The following is an 8798-nucleotide window of genomic DNA, read 5'->3' on the forward strand; positions in this document are numbered from 1 at the left end:
AATAAGATCCTTTATAACAAAGTAATGATGTATTTCTTTTTTCTTTTGATGGTGAGTTGAATATCCGTGTTGTTTATCATGTATATTTATAGGGATAGTATTGAATGATAAATAATCCAAATCTATTAAGAAATTAATACAGAAGATATTTTCTAAAAATTATTCTAGAAAAGGGAGATATTAGTTCGTATCATTCATATTATTTATAGTCCCACAAGGAAACATATATTCTCAGGATTTTTGATGATGACAAAAAAGTATCACTTGAAATTCTTGGAAATGTCGTTTTTGAACAAAAAATAGATTGGTGGCACAATTGTCTTTTTAAAAAAAAATTAAAAATCAAATTTTAAATATATTTTTTTCTTACTCAAAATTTATTTAGCAACTGTCTCATTTTTTTTATACTTCAACTTTTTACCGATACGACTACAAGCAAAATTGAAAAAGACAACTGATTTTGCCAGTTGTTTGAGCCATAGTTTTTCGTTGTCAGCCGCCGTCTCTTATGTATATCAGACAATGATACAAATACTATTGTGTAATTACCTTCCCATTACAGGCGAAATTACTTGAGAATTCACTTCAACATCCTCTTATACTCCTATACGCATATGAAAACGGAATTATACATCCATCTTTATTCACTTTGTAATCAACATACATGACTTAATCTTGGGAAATATGTTTTTTAAAATCATGAGAGATATTATCTTGGACCTTGAAGTTTTTTATTTGAGAAGCAAGAGAAATTATTTCCTGGTATTGAAAAATCCTAGTTATATACATCACAGATAAATCTTCTTTAAATGTTCCTCCTCAAGGCTCGTATTGTCTAAAGCTAAATACTTAATTTTTACAAGGTTTTACACAACAACTGATGCTACCTCGTGATCAAAAATCGAAGGAGAAAATAAACGGATTTGTATAACCACAAAAAGAGCTTATTTAATAATAATTGGAACTGGCATATAACCAACTAGGCATAGCAAAACATGAACATTGAACAAGTAATGTATCATATGCAACATCTAATACTTAATATTAGTCATATTCGTCATATATAGAGGGAGTATACGTTTGTTCAATATGGGACTCGCAAATAGAGTTTGTGATATCGGGCAAAAAGGAACCTCAAAATATATAATAAACGAAAAATTGTCGAAGAAAAGGAGGCCCATTTATTAATCCACAATTTCTTATTTATTAATTAATATGTAATTATTCAATTAAATTATAATTAAAATGGAGTGTCGGGCTTCGAGTAAAGACCTTTGAATATCATCCCTCTGGGCCTAAATTCGTGGACAACCCACTCAAAACTATTCAAAAGCACATTGAAAGTCAGAGAAGGATCCAAATCTATCACACAAATCACTACAAGGGTGAACATATTATTATCAAAGCATAAACCTACTCTATCTGTAAACATGAAAACATCTATATGAACGACCACATCTCATAATACATGACTATGTTTTTAGGCCTAGTTCATTACATCTCTAAGGATATTTAAGCAACACATAAGGATCGTTTCAATTCCCAAAACACCAATGCACCCCTAGAAGGTTTGAAACTCGTAATTCATGACCCAATAAAAGTTAATCTAATATCTTTATGTAACACTTGATAGCATGTATGAAAGGAGATGATGAATATAAATTATGATGACCATTTGAGCAGCCTCGACACCGTCCACCAATGTAGGGCCGATCTTCCACTCATCATTCAAGGACCTAGTTCCGAAGCCAATGAAAGTAGTGGTATTTCCAACACTCGAAATCTCACCACACCCACAAGCATTGATCAGGGCTCAAATATCCATACTTAAACCTAACGACGTGTAACACCGGAGTTACATAATGGTACAACATCAACACATCTCCAATTACAAACACCCTCATTCGGCTTCAATACTCGACGACCGGCATACCTCATTCGCATCGAACATACAAAATAAAACTTGACATTGTGCTTGAGCTTTCAAACAACCCTGCATTCCTCAAAAACACTTGTATAGAAACCAAACATACAAAATATAACATTAAAAAACTATGGCTTGCAAGTATTTCATACAAGTATTTATTTTACTAAACTATTGGGTTAAGTCCTTCCAATAATAGGTTTTATTTTACAAGTTGTTGTGGCATGTTTTTTATAACAAGTGTTGTGGAAATGTTATGGAACTCTCATTTCAACAACAATTGAATAACTATTGTCTAACACTCAATCACATATCGCCTCGATATTTAATAAAATATTTTTATAACAGACAAGGGGGATATCAACCAATTCTTCTTGCAGTGAGCTAAGACAACACTCTCGAATGGGAGGGCAACAACTTGGCGTTATAGCTCCCATGAAAATCATAAAAGCCAAAAGGATTACCGTCATGGGCGTAAATACATACATTACTGTACTATCCATTGCAGATCTATTTCATTAGAAATCACAAGTTCAAGAGAACTATTTCATATCACTCTAGTTATGAGTAAAGATTTTTTGATGGTAACTTTAATATCCAACTGCTTTATTTTCACCGTATATTAGTTGTCTCCAAGTTGATGGATGGCATCATTCACAAGCTAAAAAAGATTTGTCCATGATATTTAATATCCTCAAAAAATCCGAAGGATGAATTTTTTTTTGTTACAGAACAACTCAAATTTTGTGGTTGTCATAACTCGAATATATTGAACTGTTAGTACAAGAAGATATGCTCACAAACTAATAAAGAAAACGAGGTGAATGATGTTTCATATCCATGAGTTGTAGAGAGTCTTATACATCCTTTGATTTGTACATGGCCAAATATTTCTATGGCTATTGAGATAGTGAGTAGATATGTGTCAAAAAACAACATAGAAGATCTTAGTTCATAAAAGTTCTTTTTTGTGATGTCAATAGATTAATTTAAAAGAAATCTATATTAAATTGTTTGACTTTACATGTGAGGATGACAATTTGAATCCAAATAAGGGCATCATAAATTTATTAATTTGTTATAAGCATATTAGAAACAATACTCAAATCGTTGATTGCAAGACTATGTTTAATTATTTCTAAATAACAAAGCATTAATTGCTTACTCATAATGTATTTGCAGTGCAAGCAAAGTAATTTGTTAGAAGTAATCACTTTCAATGGTGAGAATCAAGCTTTCTTAAACCTTCCAACTCATCAAAATAGGCAAAGTCATAGTAATTTGATTTTAAAGCTTGAGAATTGAACTTCCTTAATTTATTAAAGTAAGCACAAGCATCTCCACATCAAAATCTCTAAAGTCAGTGAGATAAAACTGAAGTCCTTTGCATTCCATGAATGGTATATATATATGAATTATATTTTTATAAAGGTATGGACTCTAAATAGCGTGGTTGATATTTTTGGTTTTATTTTCTCACTAAATTTCAAAGATTGGGGGGCTATGTGACTCAACCACCTCCTTCTCACACAAAATACAAAAACTAAAAAGAACAAACTGCATTCAATATGAAAATTGGATAAGTTTGTGATTAAAATCACACCTGTAACAGTTGCGTTATTATTCTTTAAAATGAAAGATTTGGAATACAATAAGATAGTGGCATCGAAAATATTTTCTACGGTTTTAGTATTTTTCGCCCACCATCAATGCCACAACACTCGATGACATCAGGACAACAGCTGGGAGGGGGTACAAAAGCTGTGGTGAATGTCATGATGGCCATGACTACCATGATCACTAACACCAACTGCGCTACAGATTTCATTTTTCCTTCTTTCTCTATAATAAGATCCTTTATAACAAAGTAATGATGTATTTCTTTTTTCTTTTGATGGTGAGTTGAATATCCGTGTTGTTTATCATGTATATTTATAGGGATAGTATTGAATGATAAATAATCCTAATCTATTAAGAAATTAATACAGAAGATATTTTCTAAAAATTATTCTAGAAAAGGGAGATATTAGTTCGTATCATTCATATTATTTATAGTCCCACAAGGAAACATATATTCTCAGGATTTTTGATGATGACAAAAAAGTATCACTTGAAATTCTTGGAAATGTCGTTTTTGAACAAAAAATAGATTGGTGGCACAATTGTCTTTTTTAAAAAAAAATTAATAATCAAATTTTAAATATATTTTTTTCTTACTCAAAATTTATTTAGCAACTGTCTCATTTTTTTTATACTTCAACTTTTTACCGATACGACTACAAGCAAAATTGAAAAAGACAACTGATTTTGCCAGTTGTTTGAGCCATAGTTTTTCGTTGTCAGCCGCCGTCTCTTATGTATATCAGACAATGATACAAATACTATTGTGTAATTACCTTCCCATTACAGTCGAAATTACTTGAGAATTCACTTCAACATCCTCTTATACTCCTATACGCATATGAAAACTGAATTATACATCCATCTTTATTCACTTTGTAATCAACATACATGAATTCATCTTGGGAAATATGTTTTTTAAAATCATGAGAGATATTATCTTGGACCTTGAAGTTTTTTATTTGAGAAGCAAGAGAAATTATTTCCTCGTATTGAAAAATCCTAGTTATATACATCATAGATAAATCTTCTTTAAATGTTCCTCCTCAAGGCTCGTATTGTCTAAAGCTAAATACTTAATTTTTACAAGGTTTTACACAACAACTGATGCTACCTCGTGATCAAAAATCGAAGGAGAAAATAAACGGATTTGTATAACCACAAAAAGAGCTTATTTAATAATAATTGGAACTGGCATATAACCAACTAGGCATAGCAAAACATGAACATTGAACAAGTAATGTATCATATGCAACATCTAATACTTAATATTAGTCATATTCGTCATATATAGAGGGAGTATACGTTTGTTCAATATGGGACTCGCAAATAGAGTTTGTGATATCGGGCAAAAAGGAACCTCAAAATATATAATAAACGAAAAATTGTCGAAGAAAAGGAGGCCCATTTATTAATCCACAATTTCTTATTTATTAATTAATATGTAATTATTTAATTAAATTATAATTAAAATGGAGTGTCGGGCTTCGAGTAAAGACCTTTGAATATCATCCCTCTGGGCCTAAATTCGTGGACAACCCACTTAAAACTATTCAGAAGCACATTGAAAGTCAGAGAAGGATCCAAATCTATCACACAAATCACTACAAGGGTGAACATATTATTATCAAAGCATAAACCTACTCTATCTGTAAACATGAAAACATCTATATGAACGACCACATCTCATAATACATGACTATGTTTTTAGGCTTAGTTCATTACATCTCTAAGGATATTTAAGCAACACATAAGGATCGTTTCAATTCCCAAAACACCAATGCACCCCTAGAAGGTTTGAAACTCGTAATTCATGACCCAATAAAAGTTAATCTAATATCTTTATGTAACACTTAATAGCATGTATGAAAGGAGATGATGAATATAAATTCTGACGACCATTTGAGCAGCCTCGACACCGTCCACCAATGTAGGGCCGATCTTCCACTCATCATTCAAGGACCTAGTTCCGAAGCCAATGAAAGTAGTGGTATTTCCAACACTCGAAATCTCACCACACCCACAAGCATTGATCAGGGCTCAAATATCCATACTTAAACCTAACGACGTGTAACACCGGAGTTACATAATGGTACAACATCAACACATCTCCAATTACAAACACCCTCATTCGGCTTCAATACTTGACGACCGGCATACCTCATTCGCATCGAACATACAAAATAAAACTTGACATTGTGCTTGAGCTTTCAAACAACCCTGCATTCCTCAAAAACACTTGTATAGAAACCAAACATACAAAATGTAACATTAAAAAACTATGGCTTGCAAGTATTTCATACAAGTATTTATTTTACTAAACTATTGGGTTAAGTCCTTCCAATAATAGGTTTTATTTTACAAGTTGTTGTGGCATGTTTTTTATAACAAGTGTTGTGGAAATGTTATGGAACTCTCATTTCAACAACAATTGAATAACTATTGTCTAACACTCAATCACATATCGCCTCGATATTTAATAAAATATTTTCATAACAGACAAGGGGGATATCAACCAATTCTTCTTGCAGTGAGCTAAGACAACACTCTCGAATGGGAGGGCAACAACTTGGCGTTATAGCTCCCATGAAAATCATAAAAGCCAAAAGGATTACCGTCATGGGCGTAAATACATACATTACTGTACTATCCATTGCAGAGCTATTTCATTAGAAATCACAAGTTCAAGAGAACTATTTCATATCACTCTAGTTATGAGTAAAGATTTTTTGATGGTAACTTTAATATCCAACTGCTTTATTTTCACCGTATATTAGTTGTCTCCAAGTTGATGGATGGCATCATTCACAAGCTAAAAAAGATTTGTCCATGAAATTTAATATCCTCAAAAAATCCGAAGGATGAATTTTTTTTTTTGTTACAGAACAACTCAAATTTTGTGGTTGTCATAACTTGAATATATTGAACTGTTAGTACAAGAAGATATGCTCACAAACTAATAAAGAAAACGAGGTGAATGATGTTTCATATCCATGAGTTGTAGAGAGTCTTATACATCCTTTGATTTGTACATGGCCAAATATTTCTATGGCTACTGAGATAGTGAGTAGATATGTGTCAAAAAACAACATAGAAGATCTTAGTTCATAAAAGTTCTTTTTTGTGATGTTAATAGATTAATTTAAAAGAAATCTATATTAAATTGTTTGACTTTACATGTGAGGATGACAATTTGAATCCAAATAAGGGCATCATAAATTTATTAATTTGTTATAAGCATATTAGAAACAATACTCAAATCGTTGATTGCAAGACTATGTTTAATTATTTCTAAATAACAAAGCATTAATTGCTTACTCATAATGTATTTGCAGTGCAAGCAAAGTAATTTGTTAGAAGTAATCACTTTCAATGGTGAGAATCAAGCTTTCTTAAACCTTCCAACTCATCAAAATAGGCAAAGTCATAGTAATTTGATTTTAAAGCTTGAGAATTGAACTTCCTTAATTTATTAAAGTAAGCACAAGCATCTCCACATCAAAATCTCTAAAGTCAGTGAGATAAAACTGAAGTCCTTTGCATTCCATGAATGGTATATATATATGAATTATATTTTTATAAAGGTATGGACTCTAAATAGCGTGGTTGATATTTTTGGTTTTATTTTCTCACTTGATTTCAAAGATTGGGGGGCTATGTGACTCAACCACCTCCTTCTCACACAAAATACAAAAACTAAAAAGAACAAACTGCATTCAATATGAAAATTGGATAAGTTTGTGATTAAAATCACACCTGTAACAGTTGCGTTATTATTCTTTAAAATGAAAGATTTGGAATACAATAAGATAGTGGCATCGAAAATATTTTCTACGGTTTTAGTATTTTTCGCCCACCATCAATGCCACAACACTCGATGACATCAGGACAACAGCTGGGAGGGGGTACAAAAGCTGTGGTGAATGTCATGATGGCCATGACTACCATGATCACTAACACCAACTGCGCTACAGATTTCATTTTTCCTTCCTTCTCTATAATAAGATCCTTTATAACAAAGTAATGATGTATTTCTTTTTTCTTTTGATGGTGAGTTGAATATCCGTGTTGTTTATCATGTATATTTATAGGGATAGTATTGAATGATAAATAATCCTAATCTATTAAGAAATTAATACAGAAGATATTTTCTAAAAATTATTCTAGAAAAGGGAGATATTAGTTCGTATCATTCATATTATTTATAGTCCCACAAGGAAACATATATTCTCAGGATTTTTGATGATGACAAAAAAGTATCACTTGAAATTCTTGGAAATGTCGTTTTTGAACAAAAAATAGATTGGTGGCACAATTGTCTTTTTAAAAAAAAATTAATAATCAAATTTTAAATATATTTTTTTCTTACTCAAAATTTATTTAGCAACTGTCTCATTTTTTTTATACTTCAACTTTTTACCGATACGACTACAAGCAAAATTGAAAAAGACAACTGATTTTGCCAGTTGTTTGAGCCATAGTTTTTCGTTGTCAGCCGCCGTCTCTTATGTATATCAGACAATGATACAAATACTATTGTGTAATTACCTTCCCATTACAGTCGAAATTACTTGAGAATTCACTTCAACATCCTCTTATACTCCTATACGCATATGAAAACTGAATTATACATCCATCTTTATTCACTTTGTAATCAACATACATGACTTCATCTTGGGAAATATGTTTTTTAAAATCATGAGAGATATTATCTTGGACCTTGAAGTTTTTTATTTGAGAAGCAAGAGAAATTATTTCCTCGTATTGAAAAATCCTAGTTATATACATCATAGATAAATCTTCTTTAAATGTTCCTCCTCAAGGCTCGTATTGTCTAAAGCTAAATACTTAATTTTTACAAGGTTTTACACAACAACTGATGCTACCTCGTGATCAAAAATCGAAGGAGAAAATAAACGGATTTGTATAACCACAAAAAGAGCTTATTTAATAATAATTGGAACTGGCATATAACCAACTAGGCATAGCAAAACATGAACATTGAACAAGTAATGTATCATATGCAACATCTAATACTTAATATTAGTCATATTCGTCATATATAGAGGGAGTATACGTTTGTTCAATATGGGACTCGCAAATAGAGTTTGTGATATCGGGCAAAAAGGAACCTCAAAATATATAATAAACGAAAAATTGTCGAAGAAAAGGAGGCCCATTTATTAATCCACAATTTCTTATTTATTAATCAATATGTAATTATTTAATTAAATTATAATTAAAATGGAGTGTC

This window comes from Daucus carota, chromosome 3 (assembly GCF_001625215.2).
Source record: "Daucus carota subsp. sativus chromosome 3, DH1 v3.0, whole genome shotgun sequence".
NCBI lineage: Eukaryota > Viridiplantae > Streptophyta > Magnoliopsida > Apiales > Apiaceae > Daucus > Daucus carota.